At 35.0% G+C, this 15,916-nt stretch overlaps 1 protein-coding gene across 3 annotated transcripts in view; it reads right to left on the bottom strand.

The window, feature by feature from the left end:
- The window catches only part of WAC (WW domain containing adaptor with coiled-coil), a 117,295-nt gene that overhangs the window by 98,284 nt on the left and 3,095 nt on the right, over positions 1 to 15,916 (bottom strand). The gene's annotated exons all lie outside the window — the stretch shown is intronic.

Genomic DNA, 15,916 nt, shown 5'->3' with positions numbered 1-15,916 from the left:
TTAAAGCATCTCTGAGATACCACCTCACACCTTTCAGACTGGCCAATATGACCAGAAAGAACAATGATCAATGTTGGAAGGGATGTGGGAAATGTGGGGAAACTAATACATTGTTGGTGGAGCTGTGAACTCATCCAACCTCTCTGGAAAGAAATTTGGAATTATGTCCAAAGGGCAATGAAAATGTGCATACCCTTTGATCCAACAATACCACTACTGGGTCTACACCCTGAAGAGATTATAAAAAAATGTAAAAACATCACTTATACAAAAATATTCATAGCAGCCCTGTTTGTGGTTGAAAAGAATTGGAAATCAAGTAAATGTCCTTCAATTGGGGAATGGCTTAGCAAATTGTGGTATATGTATGTCATGGAACACTATTATTCTTATTAGAAACCAGGAGGGACAGGATTTCAGGGAAGTCTGGAAGGATTTTATGAACTGATGCTGAGTGAGATGAGCAGAACAAGAAAAACACTGTACACCCTAACAGCAACATGGGGGTGATGACCAACCTTGATGGACTTGCTCATTCCATCAGTGCAACAGTCAGGGTCAATTTTGGGCTATCTGCGATGGAGAATACCATCTGTATCTAGAGAAAAAATCATGGAGTTTGAAAAAAGTCTTACCTTTAATTTAGTGGGGGAAAAAAACTGTTATCTCACTACATAATTCTGCTATCTCTTATACTTTATTTTTTTTCCCTTAAGGATATGAGTTCTCTCTCATCACATTCAACTTAGATCAATGTATACTATGGAAACACTGTGAAGATTAACAACTGACTTGGGGGGGGGGGGTTGAGAAGGAAAATTAGGAGGGAGAAATTATAAAACTCAAATTAAGCAAAATAAAAAATAAAATAAAATAAAATATAGCGCTCTAAGGAGAATACCATTTGTATCCAGAGAAAGAATCATGGAGTTTGTAAAAAGACTGAAGATTATTACCTTTAATTAGGGGGAAAAGAAACCCCGTTATCTTACTATGTAATTCTGCTCTTATGCTTTATTTTTCTTCATTAAAGATATGATTTCTCTCTCATCACATTCAACTTAGATTAACATGTACCACAGAAACAATGCAAAGACTAACAGACTGCCTTCTGTGGAGGGTAGGGGGGAGGGAAGCAAGATTAGGGGAAAAATTGCAAAATTTAAAACTAATTAATTAATTAATCAAAGTGCTTATCCTTTTTTCTTTTACTAAAAAATTTTCCCACTGATGTTATTTACACTATTAGCAAAATATTCTGGTAAAGTTTGAAATGGAGACCTTGTCTAAATTAGCACTAAGCATGAATTAGAGAAATTCATATTAGTGAGCCTATATTATATTAAACAATAAGTGGGAGGCAACTAGGTTGCACAATGAATAGAACACTGGCCCTGGAATCAGGAGGACCCAAGTTCAAATGCGACCTCAGAGAATAATTACCTATCTGGTGTGACCTTGGCCAAGTCACTAAAATCCCACTGGCTTGCAAAAACAAAACCAAAAAAAAACAATAAGCAGAATGAAGTGAGGGTTTCAAAACTGAAAAAAGATTTTTGTCTCCATGTTTCTCCCTAATACCAACAAGACAGACCACATATTTACTGACTATGCCTGAAAAAGCATCTTCAACAATCCATCAACTTAAGTTAACTATCATGACACATCATTTCAGAAGTTTACTTCACAAATACATTTTTTAAAAATCTAAAAACAGATTAAGCCATTCCTCCCAATTCTAATCAAAATCTTCCAAATTAAGTTTTAAATGCTATTATTTAGGTTATGAGTTTAATGTCAAAGACCACAACTCTTCAAGAGTGAAGATGCCAAAGAGATGGCTTTTCTTGCATGAGAGGAGTTTTGAATTTCTTAGTTTTAAGTTTTGAGGGGGCAGCTAGGTGATGCAGTGGATAAAGCACCAGCCCTGGAGTCAGGAGTACCTGGGTTCAAATCCGGTCTCAGACACTTAATAATTACCTAGCTGTGTGGCCTTGGGCAAGCCACTTAGCCCAATTTGCAAAAACAAACAAACAAACAAACAAAAAAAAAACAACCCCTAAAAAAAAGTTGTAAGTTTTCATTTCATTTCAAGGTTAAGAGAGGTCTGGATACAGTACAAAAGTAAAGAGACTTAGAACAGAGTACAATGAATCCTTAAGGGGAGGAGAGAAAATTATGTAGGGTATTCAACAGTCTTACCCTAGGATCACACTGTCACCAAACTTACTGACTGATGATCCATATTGGAGACTGCCAATGTCTTAATACAAAATCCATAGTATCACTGAATATTCCTTTTACTAGATGTGATACACATTAGCTATCAAAATAAATAAAATACCTACTATGTAATGAAAAAGCAAGTGAAATAAAACACAAAAACCCGTGACACTCAATGCCAAGAATTGCTACATAACTATTCGAATAGTTAATCTATATCCTCTAAGTTCATGGATGATTTGTCTAATTTCCATTAATCCTTCAAAAAATAATTTATCAGGGAGCAGCTAGATGGTGCAGTAGATAGAACACCAGAGCCAGAAGGCCCTGAGTTCAAACCTGACCTCAAACAATTTCCTAGCTGTTTGACCTTGGGCAAGTCACTTAACCCCACTGCCTTGTAAAATCAAACAAAAAAACAAATTATATATATATGTATATATATATATGTATGTATGTATATATAGATAGCAGATTTTCTTATACTATTTTACAAACTTTTACTACTTTACAAACCCCTAGTCAATGCTAGTCTTCATTTTTATCATATATACAACTATAATAAGTCAAGTCTGGTATATGGGATAAAAGGCTACCCTTGAGGTCAAGAAGACCTTGGTTGAAGTTCTGCCTCTTTTAGAACATGCCAACTGTGTTATCAGGACCTCCTACTGTCCGAGCTATCTCTAAGACTAGAGAAGCTGTCAATTACTGAAGAGAATTTAGATGTAAATAGTTCTTTATACTAGTGAGATCATAGGTACAAACTATATGAACACATATAAATAGTATGTTCATGACAAAAATACCCTCACTTCCCTCTGACCTTTACACACAGTACCCCATATACTTTAAAAAGCCCAGTTTCTATGAAGCTTTTCCAGGTTATTCCAAGTTCAGTGATATTTATAAATGCATAGTCATTATTACTCTTATGCTATTTAATTCTTATATCATTAAATTTAACTTCTCTTCCCAAATGATCAGCTTAAAAATGGGTACCATATTATTATATTTCTCATATTTCCACTTTCTTCCATTAAGCACACAGTACCATATTTATATGTATATGTATATATACACATACATATATATTAAATAACCTGATAAACATTCCTTAATTTTATGATTTCTAAATTCCAAGCCTGCAAACTTGTTTCATGGGTCTTTGTTGTACAGTCAAGCTTTAATGTATGATTTTTAAAATGCTTCCTAACAACTATTTGTCTGATGCTCTGCCTATAATAAATGCTTTTTTTTTTTCATTCTACAGCACGGAAAACTATATATGTATCGGTGAAGGGAGATAATGAACTAATAATATCTTATAAGATTTAAAGTACTTTAGTATAAACAATAAACTTTTAAAAACCATGCAATTTAAAACAATTCATTCTCATGATTTTCATATGAAAGTAATCAATGTTTACTTAAACAATTATAGTTATACGCTAATTATTAAATAGTGAATTATTTAAACTCAAAAAAGCTCCTTAATCATTCTAATTCAAAATATTTTTGTGGCAACTTGCATAATGCTTGAACACCTACTACGTAACAAGCACTGAGAGGATACAAAGCCTCTGCAACCTTCAGGGGCTTGTGATCTGGGGCTTGTGATCTGGGGGGGGGGGGGGAGAAAGAAGAGAACCAAGGTTCCAGCACTGCAGAGGGGCAGCTGAAGGGACAGCTGGGGGAACCCAGTCTGTGAAGTTCTGTCTGTCCAATGTCACTGGACTAGGAGTCCCCTGATGGGCAAAAACACTAGTCAGCTTTGTGGGGTGAGGGAATGAAGTAGGGAAGGCCTGTGCAGGCAGACAAGCCTGAGGTTCCTGCAGTCAGTCACACAGGTGAGAAGAAATGAGTACTGCAGGAGGTGGAGATTGTGTCAGAGATAATAAAATATACTATAAGAGATTTCACAATTAAAACCAACAGATCTTGGGAGATGAGGGTGAAAGTGAGGAATCAGGCTGAGGCCCACTCTGAGGGGCCTGAGAGGACATGGGGGGAGTGGGGGTGTTTTTTAGATAGGATGAGTTGCAAGATTCCTGTCTCAAGGACATCTGGTTTAACAAGGCTAATATGAGATGGGAGCACAGCACCAATAGTTAGGATAGATTAAAAAGACCAGAGCATCAGTGTATAGAGATGAAAACAATCCATGAGTGCTAATGTGCTAATGAGTACCCCCTTGAAGAGAAGGAGGCCCAGAAGAGTCATGGTGGAAGCCTGGATGCAAATCTAGCAAAGGAGAGAGGGAGAGAAAGCAATCCCACAGGAAGAGAAAGACTATGATGCACTAGGAAGAAAAGGAAGATGGCAGGTACAGAAAAGTTAAGGATGAGGTCTGAGAAAAGGACTCTGGATTTGGCAATCAAGAGATCATTAGTAAATAGAATGAGTCAAATGAAGAAGGCAGGAAGTTAGAGTCTAAGAAATTTAATGAATTTAGAAGCTAAGTGGAAAAAAAAATGACTCCATCAAGAAGTGGGAGCCTACTCAATGGTCATCTCTCCCTAGGCATGAAAAATCAACTGCTTCAGTTCACCTGAACTGAAGGCATACATTTACATGTCTGCAGGAGCAAATAGCAAGCAAAGCTCTGAATATATAGGATTCAAAATGTTTACAAAATGCTTGCCTCAGGGTTGTGAGAAATCTAAGACACTAATACATTGTTGGTGGAGCTGTGAATTCATCCAACCTTTCTGGAGAGCAGTCTGGAATTATGTCCAAAGGGCAACAAAAATATGCATACCCTTTGATCCAGCAATACCACTACTGAAGAGATGATGAAAAAGGATAAAAACATCACTTGTACAAAAATATTCATAGCAGCCCTGTTTGTGGTGGCAAATAATTGGAAATTAAGTAAATGTCCTTCAATTGGGGAATGGCTTAGCAAACTGTGGTATATGTATGTCATTGGAACACTATTGTTCTATTAGAAACCAGGAGGGATGGGAATTCAGGGAAGCCTGGAGGGATTTGCATGAACTGATGCTGAGTGAGATGAGCAGAACCCAGGAGAACACTGCACAACCTAACAGCAACATGGGGGTGATGATCAACCTTGATGCACTCGCTCATTCCATCAGTGCAACAATCAGGGACAATCTGGGGCTCTGCAATGAAGAATACCATCTGTATCCAGAGAAAGAATTGTGAAGTTTGAACAAAGACCAAGGACTATTACCTTTAATTTAGAAAAAAAAAAACTGATGTCTTATTGTCTGATCTTGCTATCTCTCATAATTTATGTTTCTTCCTTAAAGATATGATTTCTCTCTCATCACACTCAATTTGGATCAATGCATACCATGTAAACAATGTAAAGACTGAGAAACTGCCTTCTGAGTGGGGGGTGGGGGAGGGAAGTAAGATTGGGGATAAATTGTAAAAAAAAACTCAAATAAAATCTTTAAAAAAAATGCTTTCCTCACAACCCTTTCAGTTAGGTAAAACAGGTTTTGTTGTGCCAATTTTCCAATATTCTTTAAGAGAATTTTTTTTTGACAGATACAAACCACATTTTGAAAAAATTACTCGGTGAAAAGGTCAGAAAAATATTGGATGCCAAGTACTATGCTTACCACTCGATATGTTAATTTATGCAAATGAGAATTCTACCTATTCTATTAACTTATCATAGGGATATAAAAGTTAGTAATGGATGTGAAAAACATCTACAAAGTAGATAAAAGTAGTCTTACTTTAATTTTAAGTTTGCACTTTAGGAACTTCTCTGGTACTATGAAATCATCCATTGTCTCTCAAGAAGATTAAAATATTACTAAACTTTCATGAAAGACTTTCAAAAGGTTTTTTTAAGCAAGGTAATTTCTCAATTCAAAACTAATTTACTCCCAAATTCTTATTAGTCATTCCCAAAGCACAAGTAAAATGGTATCACTGATACAAACTCATAACCACTGATACGACTGATAAATGACACCACACATTAAGTGAATGAAATTCACTTCAAAGGGATAGAATTTTTTAACTTACTGTTATATTGAGATGGTGTTATTAATATTAGATATATTTCTATATAGAACCCTCTATATTTTTCAGCATGGAAAGAGGTAATATTAAGCTACTCTACTGAACTGCTGTGAACTTTTAAGATTCTAAGCTCAAAATCTTTAAATAAATGGCTTAATAAACTAAAAGAAAGCATTTTTTATCGATGATTAAAAGTAACAAGTTAATAGTTCTACATATAAAGCTGCACAATTATCGGAACACCTAGAGAGATATTCACTCATTCAGGTATTTATAAAGGGCCTAATTAAAAATAATTATGGTTCATTTACTATAGACCAAGTGCCTCTTCATCAACACATTATCAAGTAGTTAGTAAAAGTCTATGTTCAATGGACTTACATTAAGGGCAAAAGCAAGCACTAGGAGGAGGTGCACAAAATCACAGTGCTAGGAGCCAATTAGCAGAAATTTTCTCCAATTAACCTATTCAGCTTGCTGAATACTAATAGGTTAATAGCTACACAGAGTAGCTTAATGTTCTAATAACTATTCCAAACATAACTTTCAGTTATACAATCTGTCCATTTATATATGGATACAATCTGAATACCTAATTTTGGTGATATGTATAAATTTACTGCACTTGATTGTTTTGATCAGAATCATAATTAGAATGCTTTCCTAATCCATTCTGCTGCCCCTAATGTTGATAAAACCTTAAACTTCACCTCTTCTATGATCAATTCATCTTTACAATGGCAGAGACCCCATATCTAATAACACTTGTAATTATAGCTTTCATAGAAAATAATTATAAAAGGTGCCACATAAATTCTCCATATCATTTAATACTATGAAGTATTTGATTAAATAAGCATTAATAATTAGCAAGCACAAATAGAAAGGGTAATAAATTACTGATAAAATTACTTAAGAATATATCAAATCATTATAAAAGTAAACTGCTAAGAATCCTATAAGATAGCCATGCAGTTAGGAGACTAAGTTTCTTGTCCTGCAAAACCTTATCAACTCATTTCTATATCATCTCATTTAAATTTTTAAAAGACTACCTTCAACAATTCAATGCAGTAATATAACTTGGCATCCTCATTTAAATTTTGCGATTTGGATATTCAAAAATGCTTCATAACTGAAATCTGAGGGAAAATGGACAAGTAATGGATGGAAAGACACATTGGAAGCTAAAGAAATAGGAAAGAAGAGAAAAAAGTACACACAGTAAAATATTAATCTTTTTTTGATGGAAAGTGAGGTGACACAATGGATATATAGTGCCAATCTTGAGTCAGAAAAATTCTTAAATTCAAATGGGGCCTCAGAGACTAGCTATGTGACCTTAGGCAAGACACTCAATGATATTTGCCTCAATTTCCTCATCTGTAAAAATGAGTTGGAGAAGGAAACAGCAAATCTCTCTGGTATTATTGTCAAGTAAAACCCACATGGGTATATGATGCAGTAGATAGAGCACCAGCCCTGGAGTCAGGAGTACCTGAGTTCAAATCCGGCCTCAGACACTTAAAATTACCTAGCCGTGTGACCTTGGGCAAGCCACTTAATCCCATTGCCTTGCAAAAAAAAAAAAAAAAAAAAAAAAAAACATGGAATCACAAAATCTCAAAAAACTGGAAAAAAAATCCCTTTTGATAACTAAATATTTTCTATTCATAACATCCCTGTTTGTGGTAGCAAAGAATTGGAAATCAAGTAAATGTCCTTCAACTATGGCTTAGCAAACTGTAGCATATGTATGCCATGGAACACTATTGCTCTATTAGAAACCATGAGGGATGGGAATTCAGGGAAGCCTGGAGGGATTTGCATGAACTGATGCTGAGTGAGATGAGCAGAACCAGAAAACCACTGTATACCCTAACAGCACCCCATGAGGGTGATGATCAACCTTGATGGACTCGCTCATTCCAACAGTGCAACAATCAGGGACAATGCTGTCTGCAATGGAGAATACCATCTGTATTCAGAGAAAAAACTGTGGAGTTTGAACAAAGTACAAGAACTATTTCCTTTAATTTAGGGAAAAAAACTGATGTCTTATTGTCTGATCTTGTTATCTCTTATACTTTATGTTTCTTCCTTAAGGATATGATTTCTCTCTCATCACACTCAATTTGGATCAATGTATATACCATGGAAACAATGGTAAGACTGACAGATTGCCTTCGGGGGTGGGGGGTGGAAGGAGGGAAGTAAGATTGGGGATAAATTGTAGAACTCAAAATAAATAAAATCTTTAATGGAGAACTGAATATTTTTGAGAACTCTCTTTCTCTCTTCCTCTTTCCCTTTCTCTCTGTATAATTTTTTGAATCCATTCCTAAAGAAAGGCAAAGAGGTAGTTAGTTCTAAAGGCTTTAAAATACTAATTAAAATAATTATTTCAAGAAAAATAAATTATTTTCATGCTCAACAGTCCCCAGAGATGAAAAACAATAAACATCACTTACAGGTGCCTCCAAAGAACATATATTCTCTATTATTAAGCTAATAATAATTAGTGCTTTTGGGTTAAAACACATTTACAAACATTCTATCAACTGACCACAAAAACTGAATTTTATTTTGACTCATTTTTTCCCCTAAAACAAAAGTCTAACATTCCTATATCTTAGAATTGTTTATTCAAAATATAAAATTCAATATGCCTAACCAAATCAAAAAAAATTTTTCTTTAGTGGGGGACCAAGGCTTTTTCCTTACCATTAATCCCATTTTCCAAAAGCATTTTCACTGGCAGGGATATTTTTAAAGGCCATTATTTTGAAGTTATTTACCAAGATGAATAGAATTATGACATCTTCTCTAAAATAATCTAATGGTTCCTTTCTATCATATAAACATAAATCAAATAAAACAAAATTAAATGATACTAAAAAACTGCAAAATTTAACAAATTCAAAGTTACTTCAATACTTCATCATGATGAATGCTGAAGAAAACATCTTTAGAACGAAAGTTCTAGCAGATTGTACCAAACCTCTATATGTTTAGAGAAACAAGGGCCAATGTCAGTGGACAAAGAGGACGGATTAGTTCAAGTAGGATCATCACTAAAAGGTTAACCACCAGACGGACAATTATTTTTGGCTACATAAATGAATAAAACGCTACCTTGGTAAATTTAAGAGTCCAAGGGAACAACAGCTGGCCCAAGACCCTGGGTCCTGCTTTTTAAGTTCAACCCCTATAGTCATCATTCAGCAAAACAGTCTCTATGGGGAAGAAGCCAGTCATCCCCAACAAATGCTGACAAACTGCCATCTCTGGACAGCAAACCAGCCTAGCTAAAATAGCAAAGCACCCTGAGGGAAGGGAGAAAGCATGTGCCAGGAGAGTCAAACCTTCACCATCAGTTCAATCACTGACTCCATTCAAACCTAGGTAGAAACAACTTGGGAACCTGATCCTAAGGAGCCCTGAAAATAGCAGCACTTCACTTCTTCCCCCAAGGCCAACCACTCTGCCCTTGCAGCCATCCTCAAAAGGAGCTACTTCTGTGAACAGGAGATCCTACCTTCCTTGCCAATCCTAACACCACCTCACGAATAACTACCATTATCAAAGGGAGCAAGCCTGTGGGGATTCAACCTAACAGTTGCTTCGCCAAATGCTGACGACCCCTGAGTCCTTAGTAGTAAGACCTGTAAAAAAAAGAGTTCTTACAACAAAAGTCCTTGGTGCTGTCAAATAGTTCAACATTAGGGATGAAAATATTAAAGTACCTTATTATCTGTTTTGATGATGTACCCTAAAGATCAAGGAACTTTCTGACTTGCAAGTGTTTTCTCCTCTAACAACTTGAGAATGGGTATTCTTCCAACTTTTTTATTTATATTCCCAGTGCTCAGTTAGGTGCTTTGTATATAATATTGTTTTTCAGTTGTGTCCCTGACTCTTCTTCCATAGTGTGCCAATATTTTCCATGGGGGTTTTTCTTGGCAAAGATCCTAGAGTGATTTGTCAATTCCTGCTCCAGTGGATTAAGGCAAACAGGGTTAAATGAATTGCCCATGGTCACACAGCTAACTATCTAGTGTCTGAGACTGAATGTGAACTCAGGTCTTCCTGATTCCAGGCCCAGCATTCTATCCACTAAGCCATCTAGTTGCCTCCTCCAAAAAGTCATTGAGCTACTTCTAATATAGAGCAAATCTTAATAAATGCTTCTCCATTCATTCAATCTACAGCAGGGAGAGTATACAATATGTATCAATGGAGAGAGAACTTGCACTAATGATATCTTGGAACCTTTGGAGTACGAATGGAATAAGTAACAAATTTAAAGATCTCAAAAATCACTAAATTTAATGTGCACCAGTAGTGATGATGGGCTTCACATTTAAGTAACTGATGTTTAAGAAAACAATTTGATGAGCTATAATTCTTAAATAGTGGTTAGGTTAAAACAAACTCGATCTTTCAAATTCAAAAGATCTTTAGTGCAACATGTCTAATTAAAGCTATGCTAGAACTTTTAAAATGTAACAAGCTACTTTTAAAAATCAGCTGTGCATAGTTCTTATTTCTTAGAATCATAGATTTAGAGCCAGAAAGGTTTTGCAAAGGTCACCTCATAAGTCACATTTTTACAATTATGTGAAGACCAGAAAGGGTAGATAACTAGCCCAAGGTCACAGACTTCAAGTAGCAGAACAGATACAATCCAGTTTCCTTTCCTCACATGGACTCTTATTTTGCTGTTCTAAAAATGTTTTACAAATGCACTATTGTATAGGCTCTTTCAAAACTCTCAAAGATATTCAGTAGTTTCTTCTCAATCCTAAAAGTAAAAAGAGTTACCTGCATCTTTAAATCATATATGTAAGAAAATAAATAAACGTTCATTTAAATCACAGATGTTAGAATTGTTATGGACTTAAAGATCCCCTACACTATCTCCTTCTGTGTACAACTAAGGAAATAAAGCCCCTGCCATTTAAGCGACTAACCCAGGATCACCCAGCAAAACTGTATTCGGTCCCCAAGAGTCATGCCACTGAAGCATGTAATACAGTATCTGAGAGATATATTCCTCTTTTATGCAACCTCTATAGCAATGATGTATATCTATTATGTAAAAAGTTAGGGTACTATGGAACATGCCTAAGGTTCTCTTAAAATTATGGTTAACATATTTAATATCCATCAGTGCCGAGTCCCAAATACAAATTCTGATTTTTAAAACTAGCATAGTTTTCACGAAAACAGGAATATAGTCTCTCTATATTCTCTGGAAATTTAAAGGTCAGATAAACTAAAATCCTATCTGTTTCATTTTTTTGTGTGTCTCAATGTCTAAAAAATAGTTGTGACTGTAGCTCTTCTAGAGATAAACAGAAAAACTGCATAAAATAAAAAAAAATTTTAAATTCTAGCAACCTTTCATTTTTTAATTATTTTTAAGCAAAAAACCTAAAAGTAGCAATGGAATTAAAAAATCAGAGTACAGGTAATTCAAAAATCACTTCAGCTCAAGAATTTTGCCATTCAATTTAGAATGTTTCGTTCTCATATTTAAGTATAAATTATGATGGTCATGAGAATCATAACCACTATAAAATAATGGAGAATCATTTCTAGACTTAAAAAAACTTTTTTTCAGTCCTAAGGGCAAATCTGCATCTGAAGTTAGTTACGGACGTGAATTAGTGATATTTGCAGTGTTAACATAACATGCCTTCTCTCCTCCAACATCCCTCATTTCAAATCAGTAGAAAATTAGATTATGATCCTCAGCCAGGGCTTTCAATGTGAAAATATCCTTGCTTAAATGGTAAGAGGAATACAAGGTGTACTTCCCTGGGCAAATGTGTATTATGAGCTCCTGAAGGGGAATTCTGTAAAAAGATAAAAGTATATTAGATATAGGTGAGATGGGGATAGAGATAAGATGTGTGCAGACCTAAAGGGTGCTGGGGGGGGGGGGGTTTAAAAAAAAAGAGAGGAAACACTAAAAGACCTATGTACCAATAATTCATAGTACTTGATGTATTGGTGAAACAACTGCAAAACCCTAGTTTAACTCAGAAGCCAATAAAGAACCTGGGACCCGCACAAGACAACATTCCCTAAAGACTAAAGGGAAAGCTCATTAAAAAAGTTCCACTAGGGACTAAAAGGTGGCCTAAACTTAAGGACTCATAACACCCAAAGGTCATTCACTTAAGGAAAGATTAAAGGGAATGATAAGCACAGTAAGTGACTGAGTATTTAATGCTCTAAAGCTAAATGAAGAGAATTTAAAAAAAAAGCAAGATCACTTTTTTTTTAAAACCTTAATTTTATTGCTTACTAATCTAGAATTCCCTCACACTATAAAAAAGGTTGCTTACACAAATGAAGTGACTGAGTATGGTGGCTTTAAAATGATTCAGACAGAAAAAATTACGAATAAGATGCAAGGTCTTAGCCTTTTGATCCTTGAATACTGAGAGCAAAAAGATACTGTACCCCATTTTCTTTCCAAATACCAATTACAATTATAAGTACTCTATCCAGTAGAATCTGCTGACTCAGCTTAACACATCCAGAAAAATGAAAATATTGCCAATTTAACATTATTAGGCTTTTAATTTCATATGAAAATGTTGGTTTTTAACTCTCAATCTTTGCAGATGATATGATGGTAAAAAATCCCTTGAAACAATTAACTTTAGCAAAGTTGCAGCATTTCTTTATATGACCAAGCAAAGTCCAAGAGCAACATAGAGAAATTCCATTTAAAATAACTGTAGACAATATAAAATACTTGGGAGTCTACCTGCCAAGACAAACCCAGGAACTATATGAGCACAACTGCAAAACACTTTTTATACAAAGCCAGATCTAAATACCTGGAAAAATATCAATTGGTTATGGGAAGACTCGGACAATCAAATAAAAATAGTAATTCTGTCTAAACCATTTTACTTATTCAGTACTACACCAATCAAACTACCAAAACATTTATTTAATAGAGATAAAAAAAATAACAGAATTATCTGGAAGAACAGTCAAGTATATCAAGGAAATGAATGAAAAAATGAAAAAAAAAAGTGACCTAGTTGTACCAGATCTAAAACTAAAATATAAAATGGTAATCATCACTATCAAAACTATCAACAATTGAGTAAGAAATAGTGGGGAATCAGTGGAACAGATGAGGTATAGAAGACTCAGTAGTCAATGTCCAGAGGAACTTAATAAACCCGAAGAGCCAGCCTTTAGGATAAGAATTCATGATTTGACAGAACCTACTGGGAAAACTAGAAAATGACAGGATACACACAGTAGGTACCTCTCACACCACATGTAAGATCAAAATGGGTATATGATTCAGACATAGGCTAACTAGAAGAGCAAGGAACTAGAAGATTAGTCTACCTTTTACCCCCTAGTGGAGCTATTTAATAAGCTTTCCCTTTAGTCTTTAGGGAATATGTTTCATTGTTGCGTGGGTCCCAGGTTCTTTATTGGCTTCTGATTTAAATCTGCATTTTGCAGCTCTCAAGAGCAAGACCTGTCGGGAAGAATTTACCATCAAACAAGAGGAGAATGACAAAAATGTAAAACGGATAATTGATTATATTAAAACAAAAAGCTTTTGTACAAAAATCAATGCAATCAAGATTAGAAAGGAAAGCAGAAACCTAGGAGACAATCTTTCTGGCAAGTGTCTCTGATAAAGGCATCCTTTCTCAAATATAAAGCGAACTAAATCATTTTCATAAGACTACACAAGTCATTCCTCAATTGACAAATGGTAAAAGGATAGGATCAGATATTTCAGATGAAGAAATCAGTTATCTAGAGGCACACAAAAATCCTTTTTTTTAAAATCACTTTTGATGAGAAATGCAAATTAAAACAAGATACCACCCTCACACCAATCAAATTAGCTAATATGACAGAAAAGAAGGGAAAACTGGGACATTAATGGACTGTTGGTGGAATTGTGAACTGATCCAACCATTCTGGAGAGCAATTTGGAACTATGCCTAAAGAGCAACCAAACTGCATACCCTTTGATCCAGCAACACCACTACTAGGTGTGTATCCCAAAGAGATCATAAAAAAGAGGAAAGGACATGTGCAAAAAAACCAAACAAACAAAAAAAACCTCTCTGTTACCACAACATTGAAAAGCGAGGGGATGTACATCAATTGTGGAATGGGCTGAACAAGCTGTGGCATATGAATGTACTGAAAAGACTACTGTGCCAGAAAAATAACAGGCAGATGTCCAAAAAACCTGTAAAGACATATATGAACTGATGTAAAGTGAAAGGAGTAGAACCAGGAGAATATTGTACACAATAACAGCAACAATCTTTGATGAGCAACTCTTCAGCTCTTCTTCAAGGCAAGTATGAAAAGATTCACAAAGGAAAACACTATCCACATCCAGATAAAGAACCAGTGGACTCAAGATCAAAGTTTACTTTTTTCCATTACTTTTTTTCCCTTTTTTGTGTTTTTTTTATCTTTTGATCCATTTCTTTCACAACTATGACTAATATGGAATGTTTTACATGATGGAACATGTATAACCTATGCGAAATTGCCCACCATTTTTAGAAGAAGGGAGGGAAGGAAGGACAAAAATCTGGAACTCGAAAAAATGAATGCTAAAAATTGTCTTCACGTGTGACTAGGGAAAAATATTATTTTCAAGAAAGTAAAAAAGAAAATGCTTTTTTGCATTTGAAAAAACTTATTTTGAGTTTTCCCAGTTCTTTCGTCCTCTATTTAAAAAGAGATGCTTTTCCAGTAACAAAATAAGTTTTCATTCATACAACATACATTCTATTCAAAGGTAGGATAAGGTTTATAATATCCAACATATATCAAAAAGAAGTACTAAAAAGGGAAAAGAAGGAAGTCTCTCTCAGCACACCTCAGATTACTCAATTACTCCCTTTTGAAGATACACAAATCATGAGTGTATTTCAAATCTGTTTAACACAACATCTGCCTACAGACAACCAATCTTGTAACTTTCACCATCAATTAAATAGGCATTATTTCTACCTATCAAGTAATATTAGAGCAAACTGCCCCTAGCTGCCCCCCACCAATTTTTGAGATCATGCACAACCAGAAAAATGATTAGGCTAGTTAAGCAATGAAGGTGACAGTTGTTTTTAATACACCCTGGAAATTGGGGGGAAAAAGTCTTGGTCTATTTAGGAAGATCAGCTAAGATTTCTGAGAAAAACAGAGGGAAAATCAAATTGAGATGGCAATATATTAAAGGTTTTCAACTTGTATAAGAGTGTAGCCCTACTAAGAGAATCACAGATTCATCAAGAAATGGAAAATACAAATTATGAAATACTTAGTGGTAGAGTCAAAAAATTGGGGTGTTATATGCCATACCAGATCCATGATAAGGGATCATCCTAGATCATACTATGGGTTACTTTGGCACAGTGACTGGAGAACAAACCTCAGAAACCAAGAAGACCTAGTTTCAAGTCCCAGGTTTAATATATACTAACTCTGTACCTAGCAGTGCCTTCTTTAAAGACTATAAATTGCACCTGCAATGATAAAGTTTCAAGTACCAATAAAATCACAGTCCCTATCCCTATCATTCTTTCTTGTATGATAATCTTATGTGTCATTAGTTAAATACAAGCTCTATCCCCAACACAGGAAAAAAAAAAATCAGTACTTAAAT

Source organism: Macrotis lagotis, chromosome 7 (assembly GCF_037893015.1).
Source record: "Macrotis lagotis isolate mMagLag1 chromosome 7, bilby.v1.9.chrom.fasta, whole genome shotgun sequence".
NCBI classification, from domain to species: Eukaryota; Metazoa; Chordata; class Mammalia; order Peramelemorphia; family Peramelidae; genus Macrotis; species Macrotis lagotis.
The sequence above is the reverse complement of the archived record's forward strand: the minus strand, read 5'-3'. Positions and strand labels throughout refer to the sequence as shown.